Genomic DNA, 20301 nt, shown 5'->3' with positions numbered 1-20301 from the left:
GGCAAAGCTAATCTGTGGTAAAGAAAAAAGTAACTGCAAACTGTTGCTTCTGAGGTTTGAGGAACAGAGATTGATTGAAGAGGCATAGGGAACTTTCAGGGGTGCTGGTAGTGTTCTATATCTCGTTAAAGGCTTGAGTTACAAAAGTGTATGCATTTCTCAACACTCAGTGAATAGGCACTCTTAAGATTTGTGTATTTCATTGTAGAAATGAAAAGTAGAAGAACCATAATCACTTATTGAACTCTGATTATTGATATGCATGCTGAAGATTTGGGTCAAAATCAACCCATATCTAAAACTTACTTTTAAACCAATGAAAAGTAAGATGGACTGATGGATTGATACAGAGATGTATAGATGATATAGATTAGATAGATAGATAGATAAATAGATTGATTCTGTGTCATAATCAGTAAAATTCTACTTGTAGAATTTATATGTACAGAATATGAATGTTCACTGTAAAATTGTTTCAATTGTTTTATGATAGATTTTATTTTAATAATAAAATGTAGATAATGAAAAGAAAATACATAAATTTCTTGTACTACCTGGATGTCAGTCTTGCCTTTATTTTAATGATACCTAAGGGTGTGATTATAAAATCATGAAAACTTCTTTTAATCTTTATTTGTAAACTGTGTTTCTTGTGTTTCTAATTTTCCCTGCATTCTTATATCTTATTTGTAGATTTTCTAGATTTTTTCTCACTTTTTTAACTTTCTTTTAGCTCGTGTTGAAATACTAACCTATGTTTTGTTTCTGTTTACAGGTATGTTTTCCAGCATAGTTTCTTTTTCTGAGATATTATTTTAGTTCTCATTCTTTATTTTATTGTTTATGCTGGAAAACATGCTCATTAAAGGTGAACTAAAAGAAAGTTCAAAAAAAGTTATTTGTATTTTATCTTATAACAATCGTTTTCTGTTACACATTTTTATATGATATTGGTTTTCCTGGGTTTTTTGGAAGGAAGGATGTGTTTCAAAACACTTTATAGAGTCATAGCATTAGCATTTCTTCTTTGGCTATAATTTTTATAACTCATAAAATTTGTGGTCTCTTCCTTTCTCAGACCACCTAGCTCTTTCATATTCTCCACTCTCCCACAGCTCTTTCTTTTTACTCTTCTTTGTAACTTTACAGATCATATTTGGTTCAGTCTCCAGCACTTTTTTTATAGTGGGATATGGAATGTGCTCTGGAAATTAGCTGCTGCTGATTCATTTTGACAGTTCATAGTACTTAGACTTTTTCAGCACATTCACACCTTACCATGGCCCGTTGCACTCATGTGTAATTGGAGGGAACCCACTATTAGAGAAGTAAGTTTGCCTGCTACACTTTCCGGTGAGTCTTTACTGGCTAATCCGATATTCCTCTCTTCTCAGGTATGTCTCCCACTCTTGCATCTTCTGTCTCCTCCACACAAAAGCTGATACAATGCTAGTCTTGCCCCATTCTGGTTGGATCCATGTATTTAATGTCCACAGGGATGGCTTTTCATGTACTTTGACCATTACTATATGAAAGAAGGTAAAAGGGAAATAATTTACATGTAGTCAGACTTCTCCTAGGAGTTTCAACTGTAAATTAATAGTGTCAAAAATATTTTATAAACATTCAAAATTTCTGATTTTCAGAGTGATTACCATTTGGAAAGAAATTAATTAGCTTCCTCCACCCCTTTATCTTAACATTGCAATTTCACGGTATGTCTGTGGGATTTATGTGTTATGCTATTATGAAGTGTTTTAGAGGAAACCACCCCCACTCCACCTGCCCCCCCTCCCCGGGTGGCTCAATTAGTTAAGCAACTGACTCTTGATTTTGGCTTAGGTCATGATCTCATGGTTCCTGTGATGAAGGTCGGCATCTGGCTCTGTGCTGATAGCACGTGGCCTGCTTGGGATTCTCTCTCTCCCTGTCTCTCTCTCTGCCCTTCCTCTGCTTGTGCATGTGTGCACATGCTCTCTCTCGCTCTCTCTCTCTCTCTCTCTCTCTCTCTCTCGTGCACGCGCGCTCTCTCTCTCTCTCTCTCTCTCAAAACAAATAAACATTTAAAAAATGTTTGTAGGTAAATTTTGGAACTAGAATATTTAGAAATAATATATTTTACAAATTTTCCAACTTCATGAAAATAAGTTTTATATTTTTGTAGTGTTTATTTGTTTATTTTAAGAGTGAGAGAGTGCATGTGGAGGAAGGGCCGAGAGAGGGAGAGAGAAAATCCCAAGCAGGCTCCTTGCTGTCAACATAGGGCTGAATATCACAAAACGAATGTGAGATTATGACTTGAGCCAAAATCAAGAGTTGGATGCTTAACCAACTGAGCCACCCAGGCACCTTGAAAATACACTTTACTTTGTACTTTGATATAATTTAGTAATACTTTAAAACTTCACAAGTAGTGGCATATTCTTAGAAGATCCAATCAGTTAAAATTGGTATACAAATAAATATATATTTTATTTTGTAAACTTATAGCCACTTATCAAAACTGGGTATGAAAAGATTTCTCTTTCAGAATTCTATTTGATTTGAGCACAGAGATACAAAAAAGAAATTGTGGATGAGATAAAAAAGGCACAGAAAGTTGTATGAGAAAGGACTAGAAAACTAAACACAACATTGACATGATCATACTTGTATTGACAATAGAAACTGAACTACACTTTTAGCCCTTTTATTAGTGAACAGTCAGAAAAATTGTTGCTATAAAAATATTGAGAGAAAAAAGTATATATTTGTATCTATAATCTGTAACCTATAATATACAAATATTTAAAAGTTAGAAGTGTAATTTTCTAGTAAAAGAAACAATTTGAATAGCACCAGGAAGAGTAGTATAGAACTTTAAAATGTTTAATAGTTATAGAAAGAAGGAAACAAAATGTAAGTCTGTAAAAAATTAGAATAAAATTTATTTCAGAGAAAATATTTTACCTAGATTAATATTTAATATTTCTATAAAAGGTTCCTAATTTAGTATATAATATCATGATGAATTAAAAATTAATGCAGATATTTTTACTGAATAATAATTATTAATATTAATATTTAATTATTACTTATTATTATATAACTTTTACTTATAATTTACAAAGACTGCATTATGGATAATGTTTACACTTATATATGAATAATAATCTAGCATTTAAACCTTTTTTTTTGTAATTTTGTGATTTTCAAGGGACTATCACATTTTTCCCTTGCCTTTCTTTTTGTTTTTGTTTTTCCCTTAGAAAACTGTACAAAGGTGATACACTAAACAAAAATTGAAAGGCATTTATTCAGCCAGAAGCAGTTACTGTGTGAGTCACCTTGCTAGGCAACTTTACCAAAAGTGAAATGAGTTAAAATTTAACTTTTGTTTGAAGAGCTAACTTATTCAATCACATAATAAGAGTAAGAAAATGGAGCTTATCTTAAGAAATAAGACTTAATAAAAAATGAATTGGAAAAGAGAATTTTTACTCTATGTTTACATGAGAGAATATTGGAAAGAGATTATCCCTAATCAGCGTGATTAGCTAATCAGAAGCCTTAATTGAGAGCCAAATCCTCAAGTAAATATTTCGACAACAACAGCAGCAACAAAAATTAAAAGAAAGAATAAAAATGATATTAAGAAGCCCACACAAAATATAAACACAAAGCTTTGGGTACAGAATACCTTTGGTTGTTTCTGAAAGTTAGAGCTGTTATATTTTAAAATAACCAAATGTGAGGTAGCATGCATATCTGAGGGGATTTGAGAATAGAGTTAGGAATTAAAGTTGAAGGCTAGAAAAAGAAAAGAAAAAGAGAAAAGTGGAGAGTAAAGGGAAAAAAGAACAGAAAGGAACACCTCCAGATACTCTTACCTTTGCAAAAATTTTCATCAAGATGCTACACCTAGTTAAAATGTCTTTTTTTCACAGATTCATCTCATACTAAACTTGCACATATTCAACCACCCAAGAAGAATACAGATATATAGGGATACAGATACATGGTACATGTTCATGTGATATATAACACAGATAAAACACTTTGCCTCATTGCAAAGTGATCATTTTTTAGGTTATTTAAATTATTTAAGTTATTTAAGTTATTTAAATTATTTAAGTTATTTAAGATCATTTTCTTAAGTTATTTAAATTCTAGTTAGTTAATATATAGTGTAATATTGGTTTCAGGAGTCGAATTTAGTGATTCATCACTTACATATAATACCCAGTGCTTATTGCAACAAGTGTCATTAACACTGGTTATGGATGGAATACTTAAAGGAAGCAAATGCTACCAAAAAGAAACCCTAACTTGTCCCATTTCTTCATTTGAGGATCTGCAATCTTTCTTGATAGATTGAAGTAAACTGCTCATCCATTATAGATAAGGTTTAGAAATGATATGTTAAAAGACCTTTATGTTATAAAACAAAATATGTGTCCAAATTTTTAGATTGAACAGCATATTTAAATTCAGACAACTAGGTTGGGAATTGAACTAAGGAATACTAACCGTCTCTCTAACTTCCGGCCACTGTCCTGGAATGGAAGGACCAAGGGGAAAATGGCCAGAGGTGAGGTGAGTTATGAAAAGAGTTTTTAGATCATTTAGGGCTAGGACAGAAAAGACAGAAGAGTTTAATTTTTTTTTTCTATGCATATGGCAAAGGAATGAAAGGATTTTGAATAGGGGTGTGTTTTATATTCATGTATCAAAAATATCTCCAATTTCTGAGTGTGAGGGGTTACTAGTGTGGAAGTAAGGAGACTAATCAAAGGCAATTTCAGTAGTCCAGGTGGAAGATTATTGTGGTTAGAACTAGCTACCAAGTTCTTGAGGATTAACTAGGCTATACACACACACACACACACACACACACACACACACACACACACACGGAGGGTCAAGCCAACAGGAATGGTATAATGAGTAGATATCAAATATAAAGAAAGAGAAGTGTCAGGTATGAATACTAGATTTTGTTTTTTTTTCAATATATGAAGTTTATTGTCAAATTGGTTTCCATACAACACCAGTGCTCATCCTAAAAGGTGCCCTCCTCAATACCCATCACCCACCCTCCCCTCCTTCCCACCCCCATCAACCCTCAGTTTGTTCTCAGTTTTTAAGAGTCTCTAATGCTTTGGCTCTCTCCCACTCTAACCTCTTCTTTTTTCCTTCCCCTCTCCCATGGTTTCTGTTAAGTTTCTCAGGATCCACATAAGATTGAAAACATATGGTATCTGTCTTTCTCTGTATGGCTTATTTCACTTAGCATAACACTCTCCAGTTCCATCCATGTTGCTACAAAGGGCCATATTTCATTCTTTCTCATTGCCACATAGTACTCCATTGTGTATATAAACCACAATTTCTTTATCCATTCATCAGTTGATGGACATTTAGGCTCTTTCCATAATTTGGCTATTGCTGAGAGTGCTGCTATAAACATGGGGGTACAAGTGCCCCTATGCATCAGTACTCCTGTATCCCTTGGGTATATTCCTAGCAGTGCTATTGCTGGGTCATAGGAGAGGTCTATTTTTAATTTTTTGAGGAACCTCCACACTGTTGTCCAGAGCGGCTGCACCAATTTGCATTCGCACCAACAATGCAAGAGGGTTCCTGTTTCTCCACATCCTCTCCAGCATCTATAGTCTCGGGATTTGTTCATTTTGGCCACTCTGACTGGTGTGAGGTGATATCTGAATGTGGTTTTGATTTGTATTTCCTTGGTGAGGAGCGACGTTGAGCATCTTTTCATGTGCCTGTTGGCCATCCGGATGTCTTCTTTTTTTTTTTTTTTTTTAACAGTATGTTTCTTTTAACGTTTATTTATTTTTGAGACAGAGAGAGGCAGAGCATGAACGGGGGAGGGTCAGAGAGAGAGGGAGACACAGATCCGGAAGCAGGCTCCAGGCTCTGGGCCATCATCAGCCCAGAGCCCGACGCGGGGCTCGAACTCACGGACCGTGAGATCGTGACCTGAGCTGAAGTCGGACGCTTAACCGACTGAGCCACCCAGGCGCCCCCGGATGTCTTCTTTAGAGAAGTGTCTATTCACGTTTTCTGCCCGTTTCTTCACTGGGTTATTTGTTTTTCGGGTGTGGAGTTTGGTGAGCTCTTTATAGATTTTAGATACTAGCCCTTCGTCCGATATGTCATTTGCAAATATCTTTTCCCATTCCGTTGGTTGCCTTTTAGTTTTGTTGGTTGTTTCCTTTGCTGTGCAGAAGCTGTTTATCTTCATAAGGTCCCAGTAGTTCATTTTTGCTTTTAATTCCCTTGCCTTTGGGGATGTGTCAAGTAAGAAATTGCTATAGCTGAGGTCAGAGAGGTCTTTTCCTGCTTTCTCCTCTAGGGTTTTGATGGTTTCCTGTCTCACATTCAGGTCCTTTATCCATTTTGAGTTTATTTTTGTGAATGGTGTGAGAAAGTGGTCTAGTTTCAACCTTCTGCATGTTGCTGTCCGGTTCTCCCAGCACCATTTGTTAAAGAGACTGTATTTTTTCCATTGGATGTTCTTTCCTGCTTTGTCAAAGATTAGTTGGCCATACGTTTGTGGGTCTAGTTCAGGGGTTTCTATTCTATTCCATTGGTCTATGTGTCTGTTTTTATGCCAATACCGTGCTGTCTTGATGATTACAGCTTTGTAATAGAGGCTAAAGTCTGGGATTTTGATGCCTCCTGCTTTGGTCTTCTTCAAAATTACTTTGGCTATTTGGGGCCTTTTGTGGTTCCATATGAATTTTAGGATTGCTTGTTGTAGTTTTGAGAAGAATGCTGGTGCAATTTTGATTGGGATTGCATTGAATGTGTAGATATTTTGGGTAGTACTGACATTTTGACAATATTTATTCTTCCAAATCCATGAGCACGGAATGTTTTTCCATTTCTTTATATCTTTTTCAATTACCTTCATAAGCTCTCTATAGTTTTCAGCATACAGATCTTTTACATCTTTGGTTAGATTTATTCCTGGTATTTTATGCTTCTTGGTGCAATTGTGAATGGGATCAGTTTCTTTATTTGTCTTTCTGTTGCTTCATTGTTAGTGTATAAGAATGCAACTGATTTCTGTACATTGATTTTGTATCCTGCAACTTTGCTGAATTCATGTATCAGTTGTAGCAGACTTTTGGTGGAGTCTATCAGATTTTCCATGTATAGTATCATGTCATCCGCAAAAAGTGAAAGCTTGACTTCATCTTTGCCAATTTTGACGCCCTTAATTTCCTTTTGTTGTCTGATTGCTGATGCTAGAACTTCCAACACTATGTAAAACAACAGCGGTGAGAATGGGCATCCCTGTCGTGTTCCTGATCTCAGGGAAAAAGCTCTCAGTTTTTCCCCACTGAAGATGATGTTAGCTGTGGGCTTTTCATAAATGGCTTTTATGATGTTTAAGTATGTTCCTTCAATCCCGACTTTCTCAAAGGTTTTTATTAAGAAAGGGTGCTGAATTTTGTCAAAGTCCTTTTCTGCATCGATTGACAGGATCATATGGTTCTTATCTTTTCTTTTATTAATGTGATGTATCACGTTGATTGATTTGCGAATGTTGAACCAGCCCTGCATCCCAGGAATGAATCCCACTTGATCATGGTGAATAATTCTTTTTATATGCTGTTGAATTCGATTTCCTAGTATCTTATTGAGAATTTTTGCATCCATATTCATCAGGGATATTGGCCTGTAGTTCTCTTTTTTTACTGGGTCTCTGTCTGGTTTGGGATCAAAGTAATACTGGCTTCATAGAATGAGTCTGGAAGTTTTCCTACCCTTTCTATTTCTTGGAATAGCTTGAGAAGGATAGGTATTATCTCTGCTTTAAACGTCTGGTAGAACTCCCCTGAGAAGCCATCTGGTCCTGGACTCTTGTTGGGAGATTATTGATTACTGATTCAATTTCTTTGCGGGTTATGGGTCTGTTCAAGCTTTCTATTTCCTCCTGATTGAGTTTTGGAAGCGTGTGGTTGTTTAGGAATTTGTCCATTTCTTCCAGGTTGTCCAGTTTGTTGGCATATAATTTTTCATAGTACTCCCTGATAATTGCTTGTATCTCTGAGGGATTGGTTGTAATAATTCCATTTTCATTCATGATTTTATCTATTTGGGTCATCTCCCTTTTCTTTTTGAGAAGCCGGCTAGAGGTTTATCAATTTTGTTTATTTTTTCAAAAAACCAACTCTTGGTTTTGTTGATCTGCTCTACAGTTTTTTTAGATTCTATATTGTTTATTTCTGCTCTGATCTTTATTATTTCTCTTCTTCTGCTGGGTTTCGGGTGTCTTTGCTGTTCTGCTTCTATTTCCTTTAGGTGTGCTGTTAGATTTTGTATTTGGGATTTTTCTTGTTTCTTGAGATAGGCCTGGATTGCAATGTATTTTCCTCTTAGGACTGCCTTCGCTGCATCCCAAAGCGTTTGGATTGTTGTATTTTTATTTTCATTTGTTTCCATTTATTTTTTAATTTCTTCTCTAATTGCCTGGTTGACCCATTCATTCTTTAGTAGGGTGTTCTTTAACCTCCATGCTTTTGGAGGTTTTTCAGACTTTTTCCTGTGGTCAATTTCAAGCTTCATAGCATTGTGGTCTGAAAGTATGCATGGTATGATTTCAATTCTTGTATACTTATAAAGGGCTGTTTTGTGAACCAGAATGTGATCTATCTTGGAGAAGGTTCCATGTGCACTTGAGAAGAAATATATTCTGTTGCTTTGGGATGCAGAGTTCTAAATATATCTGTCAAGTCCATCTGATCCAATGTATCATTCAGGGCCCTTGTTTCTTTATTGACCGTGTGTCTGGATGATCTATCCATTTCTGTAAGTGGAGTGTTAAAGTCCCCTGCAATTACCACATTCTTATCAATAAGGTTACTTATGTTTGTGAGTAATTGTTTTATATATTTGGGGGCTCCTGTATTCAGTGCATAGACATTTATAATTGTTAGCTCTTCCTTATGGATAGACCCTGTAATTATTATATAATGCCCTTCTTCATCTCTTGTTACAGCCTTTAATTTAAAGTCTAGTTTGTGTGATATAAGTATGGCTACTCCAGCTTTCTTTTGACTTCCAGTGGCATGATAAATAGTTCTCCATCCCCTCACTCTCAATCTGAAGGTGTCCTCAGGTCTAAAATGAGTCTCTTGTAGACAGCAAATAGATGGGTCTTGTTTTTCTATCCATTCTGATACCCTATGTCTTTTGGTTGGCGCAATTATTCCATTTACATTCAGTGTTATTATATAAAGATATGGGTTTAGAGTCATTGTGATGTCCATAGGTTTCATGCTTGTAGTGATGTCTCTGGAACTTTGTCTCACAGGATCCCCTTTGGATCTCTTGTAGGGCTGGTTTAGTGGTGACGAATTCCTTCAGTTTTTGTTTGTTTGGGAAGATCTTTATCTCTCCTTCTATTCTAAATGACAGACTTGCTGGATAAAGGGCTCTCGGCTGCATATTTTTTCTGTTCATCACATTGAAGATCTCCTGCCATTCCTTTCTGGCCTGCCAAGTTTCAGTAGAGAGATCAGTCATGAGTCTTATAGATCTCCCTTTATATGTTAGAGCACGTTTATCTCTAGCTGCTTTCAGAATTTTCTCTTTATCCTTGTATTTTGCCAGTTTCACTATGATATGTCGTGCAGAAGATCGATTCAAGTTACGTCTGAAGGGAGTTCTCTGTGCCTCTTGGATTTCAATGCCTTTTTCCTTCACCAGATCAAGAAAGTTCTCAGCTATTATTTCTTCAAGTACCCCTTCAGCACCTTTCCCTCTCTCTTCCTCCTCTGGAATACCAATTATGTGTAGATTATTTCTGTTTAGTGCATCACTTAGTTCTCTAATTTTCCCCTCATACTCCTGGATTTTTTATCTCTCTTTTTTTCAGCTTCTTCTTTCTCCATAATTTTATCTTCCAGTGCACCTATTCTCTCCTCTGCCTCTTCAATCCGAGCCGTGGTTGTCTCCAGTTTATTTTGCAGCTCATTGATAGCGTTTTTTAGCTCCTCCTGGCTGTTCCTTAGTCCCTTGATCTCTGTACCAATAGATTCTCTGCTCTCCTCTATCCTGTTTTCAAGCCCAGCGATTAATTTTATAACTATTATTCTAAATTCACTTTTTGTTTTATTGTTTAAATTGTTTTTGATCAGTTCATTAGCTGTTGTTATTTCCTGGACTTTTTTTTAACTTTTTTAATGTTTATTTAGTTTTTTGAGACAGAGAGAGACAGAGCATGAACGGGGGAGGGCCAGAGAGAGAGGGAGATGCAGAATCTGAACAGGCTCCAGGCTCTGAGCTGTTTGCACAGAGCCTGTTGCGGGGCTCTAACTCATGGACCACGGTATCATGACCTGAGCCGAAGTTGGCCCCTCAACCATCGGAGCCACCCAGGCACCCCATCCTGGACGTTTTTTGAGGGGAATTCTTCCGTTTCATCATTTTGGATAGTCCCTGGGGTGGTGCGGGACTGCGGGGCACTTCCCCTGTGCTGTCTTGAATAACTTGCCTTGGTGGGTGGGGCTGCAGTCAGACCTGATGTCTGCCCCCAGCCCACCGCTCTTCCTTCCCCTCTCCTAGGGGTGGGATTCACTGTGGGGTGGCATGGCTCATCTGGGCTGCTTGCACACTGCCAGGCTTGTGGTGCTGGGGATCTGGTGTATTAGCTGGGATGGATCGGCAAGGCGCACAGGGGCAGGAGGGACAGGCTCAGCTCACTTTTTCTTCAGAGATCCGCTTCAGGAGGGGCACTGTGGCACCCAGAGGGAGTCAGACCCACTGGAGGGATGGATCCTCAGAAGCACAGCCTTGGGTGTTTGCACGGTGCAAGCAAGTTCCCTGATAGGAACTGGTTCCCTTTGGGATTTTGGCTGGGGGATGGGCGAGGGAGATGGCGCTGGGGAGTGCCTTTGTTCCCCTCTAAGCTGCGCTCTGTTGTCTGGGGCCCAACAACTCTCCCTCCTGTTGTCCTCCAGCCCTCCCGTTCTCTGAGCAGAGCTGTTAGCTTATAACCTTCCAGATGTCAAGTCCCGCTTGCTGTCGGAACACACTCCATCCGGCCCCTCTGCTTTTGCAAGCCAGACTCGGGGGGGGGGGGGTCTTCTTGGCTGGTGGGCTGCCCCTCCGCCCCAGCTCCCTCCAGCCAGTCAGTGGAGCGTGCACCGCCTCTCCGCCCTTCCTACCCTCTTCCATGGGCCTCTCGTCTGCGCTTGGCTCCGGAGACTCCATTCTGCTAGTCTTCTGGTGGTTTTCTGGGTTATTTAGGCAGGTGTAGGTGGACTCTAAGTGATCAGCAGGACGCGCGGTGAGCCCAGCGTCCTCCTACGCCGCCATCTTCCCAAGATCCCCATGAATACTAGGTTTGAAGAAGTAAATCTGATGATGGTTTCATTTACTCAGTGAGCATGAAATTACAGATCAGAAAAGAAATGAGAAAGTATCAAGAATTCATTTTGAGGTGTTTATGATTATTTTTGTTGTTTATCATTTTATTTCAACTTTTCTATGTTTGAAGATGTTCATAATAAAGACGTAGGGAAAATTCCATTTTGAGAATATAGTTGAATATCATCAAAATGTCATAAATGGGTACAGTATTTTAACTGTATAAAATATAGGATTAATGCAATGTATGGTTTAAGCCTGCTGCAGAAGGTGGAATGTGATGGAAATATATCTGGATACATGTTAAATGAGGGTATGTAATTGAAAATTGACATTCTGCAATGGTTTAAGTTATGTATCGGACATCTAAGTCAAGCTGTGGAGTGAAGAGGTGAATACATAAATCTGGAATGCTGGGAGAGATCAAAGTCTAGTAATAGAAGTGCAAGAGATATAGAGACTGAAATAAAGATACAGAAATAGTGATACAGACAGAAAGAGTGGGCAGTGGCAAACAGAGATGGAGAGCTATGGCATTCCTTTTTTCATGGCTTTGATAAATACATTGGTGATGAGAGCCTAAACTCAGTGGAAAGTGCTGTGGTGATTGTCTTCAAGGAATGATGTGATCTTGGGATGATAGGCCAAATCATTCTCTCAGCTTCCAAAGTAAGGGTTGCCATAGCTATCATAATAGATAGAAAAACTAGAATTGTGATCAGAACAGCCTGACCTATAGAAATCTTTGATGATAGCAAATACATAATCAAACACTCATAATCAAAGAGATGGCAGTCCTGAAGTTCTTACCTGTTCTATGTAATCATAAAAATATAACACATTCTGGTAAACTAACACTTGATCTTGCTTACCACAATAATGTCAGTAACTTTTACCAAATTCCGAGACATGCCTTTATTGATACACTGATAAACTTGGGGGACGACTCTACAATATCAGCACAAGTCTATACAGCTTTTTTCTTCTAGACTTTAGAACAGGAGAAGTGGTAACTGTGTGCTTGGAAACAGAAACTATTCAGCGTTATTAGGAATTCTTGAACACTGGATCTGTACTAGTCCCTGGGAATATAAAATGTAACTGTAATCTAACAAAGTGAGGGCTTGTGGAATTTAGGTGAGATATGGTGTTTTTACATGATTCTACCTCACAATGGGTATAGCAAGATAATAAATTCCTACTCACGTCATTTCCCAAATTCTTAGGCTATAATTAAGGTATGTATGCCTATCTATCTTATCCTCATATTGGTTCCCTGAATCAAAGAATAAGGATCATTAGGGGAGAAATAGAAAATGGAAGTTTCTGTATTTCCCACATTTCATCAATTGTGGAAACCAAAACTAAAACCACATCTGTGGTGGAGGCAAAGATACTAGAAATGGGATGAATTTTCTAAAGATAAAAAAGTAGTAGAATACAGATGGATTTTATCAATGGTTCTCTTGTGGATGGAGTATTCTGTTCCACGTATGACTTGCTTTGGCAAACGAGATGTTAACAAATGGGTTGCAAGCTGAGGCTGGAAAAGCCATTGCATAGTAAAGCTTGCTCTTTAGCCCATTTTGTTCTTCTAATTAACCATCATGTCCTGGTAGCCTGCAGGAGGACAAAGTGTGAAGCGCTGTGGAGAACTGGGTTACCCCATTTGAGGCCACCCTATGCCATCCTACCCTCTGATTACAAATGTGTCCATGAGATTAGCAGACAGCAGTCAAGGCTGGACCAGGTCAGCAAAACCACCTAGTGGAACTTAGTTAGATTCATGAGAAATAACAGGGTTGTTGTTTTAAGCCAATAAAATACTGCACATCAAGATATGCAGTATTATTGAATAAATGGTTAACTGTCACAGGCGGTTACTATCCCATTTCCTTTATTTCACTTATTAACCTAAAGCTTGAAAGAGTGATCTTGTAATATGAAAGTGATTATTTTAAGTTTAAGCAGGGAGTAACTTCAATTTCAGATATTCATCCAGATGTTGTCTCCTTACTTGAGGAAATTAAACACAAATCAAATCCCAAGCACTTGTTTTACAACTAGTTATAAAACAAGTTTTTTTTTTATTACTATTGATCTGGAAATTCAATCTCCCTCCCTCTTTCTCTTTCTCTCTCCCCATCACCTCTCTCTCAAATACTCAGAAGTAGTTTGCTTCCACATGGCAAGAGAACAATAGATCTTCTCCATCTTACTTCTAAATTTAGAACACATTTTAATTTGCAGGGATATTGATCATTGTACTGTCCCAGGGGACATTACAGTTGTCCAGTAAATAATGATCTTATTCTGATAAGAAATCCACAAAGCAGCACTTCATTCCATGAAATTCTGTGATTCCATAAAAATAAATGGCTTCTTTAGTTGGTGAATATTTTTGGAAGTCCAGTGATCTGGATACATTGAAATAACCCTCAAAATAAAAATAAGTTGTTATATCTTGGATCTCTTATTCAGAAAAAAATAGAACAAGGCAAGCAAAGCTACTTTTTATTTTAGAAACAACAACTCACATTTGGGTGTATTGTGCTGACCATTTTCTTAGTTACTAAGATCCTTCCATTTTTACCCCAGAAGAGGTTTGTCAGATAGCTCCAAGTGGGAAGTAGGCAGTTCTGCCATGGAACCATGTGGATCCCATGCTAATGAAAATGTGTCTGTCAAATCAGGTTTCTACAAGGACCCTGTGGTGAGCTGAGCACAGAGAATAAAAAGGGAGATTCCTAGGTTTTGACAGCAAAGACTTAACAGAAAAATTACACTTTGACAAACAACACCCTTTAACCTACAATAGATCCAGATGGAGATTAACAACCTAACCCAGTACTCTGAGTGACAGTGTGTCCCCATACCCGTAATTATCTGATTCTCTATCCATAGACCAAACCATTGTCCACAAAAAAGTACTATATGCAGAACAATTTCTGAAGGCAGAATGAAGCTGCATAAGCAGAAAGTTCACACTGCAACTCAAGGAATCTAGTGAGGTAACATATGTTTTAACAGTTGACATTTGTCAACTAGCAAACAAATGTAATTAACATTTGTTAATTACATCAAGCAAGTGCTTTAAATCCTCCAAGAATTAAATTTTTGGGCTTCAGCTAGAGGTAGAAAATCTATCAGTATGGGCTTACAATACTGAGTAGTTATGTAGGCGGGAAATCATAAATGCCAAATACGTCTTGAAACCGTTTGGAGAAATTAGTACTGAAATATCTCCTCCAATAATCTTTTTTGATATATTGTAGGAGACACTACAGTATATATGTATAAATATTACATACAGAAATGTTTGTGAATGATGTAAGTGTGTTTTTGTTTTAAAGTGGTTTTTCCATAAAAATTTATATTTAGTGTGTTGTGGTATTTAACTTTAAAATTTAGCCCATAAATTAAGATCATGAGAGTACCGTGCAAAAAAATTAAGAGAGAAGGAATGGACATAATACAGAGAGGGTGGATTTAGGTTTACATATAGTTAACTCCTGAAGGTTTAAAATACCCCCTCCTAAACTTTTAAAGTTTGCCAAGAATCAATTATGTATATGTAGGTTCATGTCTGGATTCTATTCTCTTCCATTGATCAATGTGTCTGTCTCTTTTGCCAATACCACACTGACTTGATTATGATGATGATGATTTTGAACTTTTAAATGACTGAAATGATTTTAACAATTTTCTTTTAAATTTTTTTAATATTTATTTTTGAGAGAGAGAGAGAACACGTGTGAGCAAGAGAGGGAAAGAGAGAGGGAGAGACATTTTCTTTTTTTTAAAAAAAAATTAATATTTATTTTTGAGAGCGAGAGAGAGAGAATGCTTGTGAGAAGGAGAGGGAAAGAGGGAGAGAGAGACAGAGAATCCCAAGCATGCTCCACACTGTCAGCGTGGAGCCCAATGTGGGGCTCATGACCTGAGCTGAAGTTGGATGCTTAACTGACTGAACTATCCAGGTGCCCCAATTAAGAATTTTCTTAAGAGATACAAATTATTAGACATGTTAATAGAAATACAATGTTAAATGATGGAATTCTGAAGTAGAGTTCATGAAAAATTTAAGAAAAAATATCCTGAATTATGCCATTTTTACCACATAATTAATTTTAATGCATTTCACTATATGGCTAATTTTCCTAGAGATGAACATATTTATTAAAATGACAATAATGATTATTTTTTATCACTGATTTTAGACTTTGGTGAGTCATTTTGTGTGAGGCTCTAGTGGCTGTATTTCATGGTTCAGGTCCACAGATTGACTAAAATGGTTTCACCATATATGTGTTTATTCTAGGGTTTGAACTGACAGAGAAGCCCATATTCAGGAGAATTTCTTTTTACAATATAATGGCAGAAAAATAAGAAAGCATGCAGTGCAAGCAAATTTTAAATTATTATTGGCTTAACACCTATTAATGTGTTCATTGGTCAAAGCATGTTACATTTACATGAATAAGCCCAAAGAGAAAGTTTAGGAAGTATATTCTTCCCATGGAAGTAAAGTAGGGGGAGTAAATATTTTTGAATAATATTCAGACGATCATGATCTCTCTACTTGTTCAAGTCTCTCTGACATGCAAAATACAAGATTTCCAAAGGTTTTGCCAAAATCATGGTATCAAGTTTGAAGTCCAGGTTCTTGAAATCTTGGTGAAATCTTAATGGAGCCCTCTTTATCTGGAATCCTCTGAACCAAGAAGCCAACTTACTCCTTTTCTTCACACTAAACATTAATGCGTGGAACAAGTTGCTGTTAGCCTCCCAAGGCAAACAGAAGTCCTTGTCCTTACCAATTCTGTATAGATGTTACCAGGTATCCCAACTCTGAGGGAAATGAATATTTCATCATTAGGCCCAGGTTTTTTCACAGCTCTTGGCTCTGTCCTCTAGAAGTTCTTTCTCTTTGCATCATGTTCCATACCAAAGTCTGAAAGATTGGTTAAGAATAAAATAATTAACAGAATTAATGAATGTGCACTTTAGGGAGTCTAAGAAGCTCTCTCAATCTGATTAGTAGCTTTGAAAAATTGGGGACCAAAATATTTCTTATAATTTAAATAATTTCACTTCTTGTGATCTGACTGGTAGCACTTCTGACATTATGGTTTTCACAGGTGTTTTAGTTTTACAAGTCCAAAAATTCAAACAATTCCATGTGTCAAGAACCATATCCTCAGTTATCATTTTTTAAGTGTATTTATTTTGAGAGAGAGAGAGAAAGAAAGCATGAGTAGGGGAGGGGCAGGGAGAGTGGGAGAGAGAGAATCCCAAGCAGGCTCTGTGCCCTCAGTGCAGAGGAGGATGTCGGGCTCAGTCCCACAAATGAACTGTGATATCATCACCTGAGCCAAAATCAAGAGTCAGTCACTTCACCAACTGAGCCACCCAGGATCCTCTCAATTATTTTTAAAACATTACTCTCTCTAGACTAAATTATGGGCCCTTTGAGCAAATCAGCCTGCTGTGATACTGTATTTTTCTTTGGGTCCTTTTATCAAGTTAAACGGTCTATTTGATATCAATTAATTCCTATCAGAAATGGTAACTAAAAATATTTGAGCAACACACCTAATTTGGACTTTTTGCTTATCATATATAATAACAGTTGTATTTTATTTGGTGAAAAGTTGTCTTACTTTCAAAATCTGTAAGGTCATGGGTCTCTTAGTTTACTTCAAAATTATCTTTGCAAATTGGCACATATTTTTGTGAGCTTACCTCTATCTTATAGTAAATTATGAATCATGGCTAGTAGCAACAAACTCATTATTTTGACATTTTTTGCCTCAAGATCTCCAAGCCTTTAATTGAAAATACATCAGGAACAGCTTCTGCTCTTTAAAAATCAGGAGCACAATTTCACCAAGTGTTTTGGCACTAAAGAAAATGAATTGCCATTTTTCCTACTTCTGCTATCAGTTTTCTCCATTTAAGAGAAGAATTTAAGAGAAGACTTGCTCCAAAACCCACCACTATATATTCTAGCTTCTTTTTACAAACAACTGTTCTGTTTCTGTTGTCAATTTTTGTATCAGCTTTTACAACATGAGAAAAGAGAAGGAAAAAAAAGCTTCTAGCTTCTCGCAATAAATATTTCTTTTTCTCATGGCTCTACAGTTGAGCTTAGGAGTATCTGCTCCAAAGTATTCTTCCTGGGGCCAAGGCTGAAAGACAAGGACTACTCAATCATGGCTCTTCTAGAGAGGGCAGATGTGCAAGGTGACATACCCAAGCACACAAACACATTAAAAACACTGCTTATGTCACATCTGCTAACCTCCTATTGGACAAAGGAGTAACATAACTGAACCCAAGTTCAGCTGGTAGTGAATACACTCCTCTCATGGAAAGCAGAGAGAAGCAGTTCCCATTTTTCAATATTAATGTGTCTTAGTTCATTCAGACTGCTATAGCAGAAAACCATAGACTAGGGGATTTATAAACAACAGACATTTATTTCTCACACTTCCGGAGGCTGGGAAGTTCAGCTAAAGGCACCAACAGATTTGGGGTCTAGTGACAGCTCACTTTCTAGTTCATTTCTAGTTTATACACAACCATCTTTTTGCTGTATTCTCACATGGCAGATGGGATAAGGGAGCTCTTCTAGGTTTCTTTTATAAAGGCACTAAAGTCTTACATGAGGACAGAGCCCTTATGACCGAATCACTTACCAAAGTCTCCACCTCCTACTACCATTAAATAGGGGGTTAGGATTTCAACATAAGAATTTGGGGGGACACAGATAGACACTCTGTCTATAGCATAATGTCAGTTAACAAGTCCTACTAAAAGGAAGTCGGATAAGATTATGTCTTCAACAGTAGTTTTTCAACAGTGAAAAACAAACATAAGACAAGCATAGGTATATGCTAACAAATTGTCATCCATTTGAAGTGTCCTCCATTTGCAAGTAATTCTTCTTAGCTGGAATTGTAAGAAATACAAGAGGGGGTGGGAATTATCCATCTCTATTGGTGTGATATTCTCATAAAAAATACAGTTCATAGGCAAATCATTAAGGAGTTTCCGTTGGTTTATTTTTAATTTTTTCTCTTTAGCTCTACTTGTAGCAGCATGAAAACATTTCATAATATTTGATGATAACATAATTAAGCTTTTAAAAACATTATTTTTATGCACTCTTCTTGTCCGAAAAATAACAAGATAAAACAAGAAAACAGATCTAGTGAACTGGTGGTTCAAAACAGAAGGCAAAATATATACTTAGAACTATGATGAAGGGATGCTCCAGATCACATCTGTGTAATCTACTCAAAGTTAAATAATCCTGATAGGAGAAGGCAGACAGAATGCTCTAAAGGATCAAAGGAAAAAAGAAAGGAAAAAATCTCCAAGGAAAAACAAGTAGTATGATAGAGTACTTAAAGCATTCATTTTGAGAGAAGGTATTAGTTATATCAGTTATTTCAGACTCTTTAAGCAATGTTTTCTCTACATGTAGAAATCTCGAATAGTTTTCTCTTTATTCTTTAATGACAGGAATTTTACCAAGGGATATATCAACATGATATTTTTTTTGTGTGTGTTAACCATGATGTAATACATTCTTCAAATCTGGAGACTCAATTTTACCTATGGATCAGGTAAGTAATCTTTAAATAAGATTTTTTTTCATCTCATTCTGTTCTGTTTTATTCTTTTAGAATGTCTACTATTGGAGTACCTGGGTGGTTTAGTCATTTAAGGTCTGACTCTTGATTTCTGCTTAGGTCATGATCCCAGGGTCATGAGATCGAGCCTTGTGTTGAGCTCTGCCCTGAACATGGAGCCTGATTGAGATTCTCTATCTCTCCCTCTGCCCCTCTCCCCTGCTCGTTCGTTCTCTCTCTCTCTCTCTCTCTCTCTCTCTCTCTCTCTCTCTCTCTCATAAAAAAAAGGTTCAAAACAAAAAGAATATCTATTATCCTCACTTCGGTATACCTAGATCTACCTCCCATCCAACTTGCGTTGCTCTCAATAGTTATCTTTAAAACAGGATTTTCAATCAGAAATTTATAGTAGACATTAAAATAAAATAGACATAAGAAAGGTTTTTGCCAATAACCATATACCGAAGTTCAAATAATTTTGACTACAAACTGTTTCTTTGATCTCAAACACCTTCATATTTTGAGAATACAAAAAAAATGAGATAATAAATGAGATCATTGTGTGAGGATGGTATTTTAGGAGAAATCTTTGGTCTGCTCCTTCTACCTTTCACCATGGAACCTGGTGCTAATCCCTTCATGTTAAACCTAAAGGAGGCTTCCACAGGGGCCTAAAAACAGCAAATAAATGGCAAACACTGGTTGGATTGAGGTTGGTCTACAATCTGACTTCAGCCCGAGAAGCATTGAGGACAAGTATTTCTCTGGCAGCTTTGGTGCCAGAGTCAGGAAGCGCCATTACTGTGGAATTTGCTGACATGTTCATAGTTTATTGGGCAGGGGCTATGTATGAATTTCTACAAACTGAGATGTTGTCCCTTTGAGAAAGAGAAACAACAGAGCCTACAGGGCTATGCAGATGGATATAAAAATATCAGTAATAAGAAGCTTGAAGTGAGTGAGCTAGTACTGAGGGTGGAGGACCAACTGACCCCCAGAATATATGAATCTGCAGCAGTGAAAGAAAATGGATTGGACCAACCTGGAAAGAAAGGTCTGAACATCCTTAAAATTGTGTCCCAGGAGACTAAGAGCCATCTTTAAACTACTGTGATGCTTATAGAGAATGAAGTCAGTTTATGATAATACTAATGAATATAAAACTGCCATTCTCCTTGGCCATGTCTTTCCAAAGGGATCAATGGATCCCTTTGGCAAGAGATAATAGTAGGAAGGGAAACAGCCAATAGGGAATTATAAAAGCCAATAATGTTTT

The 20301-nt window shown here is 37.1% G+C and overlaps 1 long non-coding RNA gene across 1 annotated transcript in view; it reads left to right on the top strand.

Moving 5' to 3' along the window:
• The window catches only part of LOC128314357 (uncharacterized), a 372707-nt gene extending 353466 nt beyond the window's left edge, over positions 1-19241 (top strand). Inside the window, exon 3 of the long non-coding RNA XR_008295894.1 lies at positions 18916-19241. This is a non-coding gene — a long non-coding RNA (uncharacterized LOC128314357). The remainder of the gene's footprint in view (positions 1-18915) is intronic.
• The last annotated feature ends 1060 nt before the right edge of the window (positions 19242-20301 follow it).

Source organism: Acinonyx jubatus, chromosome A1 (assembly GCF_027475565.1).
Source record: "Acinonyx jubatus isolate Ajub_Pintada_27869175 chromosome A1, VMU_Ajub_asm_v1.0, whole genome shotgun sequence".
Taxonomy (NCBI): domain Eukaryota; kingdom Metazoa; phylum Chordata; class Mammalia; order Carnivora; family Felidae; genus Acinonyx; species Acinonyx jubatus.
Note: the sequence above shows the minus strand (reverse complement) of the source record. Positions and strands in the feature narration are given on the sequence as shown.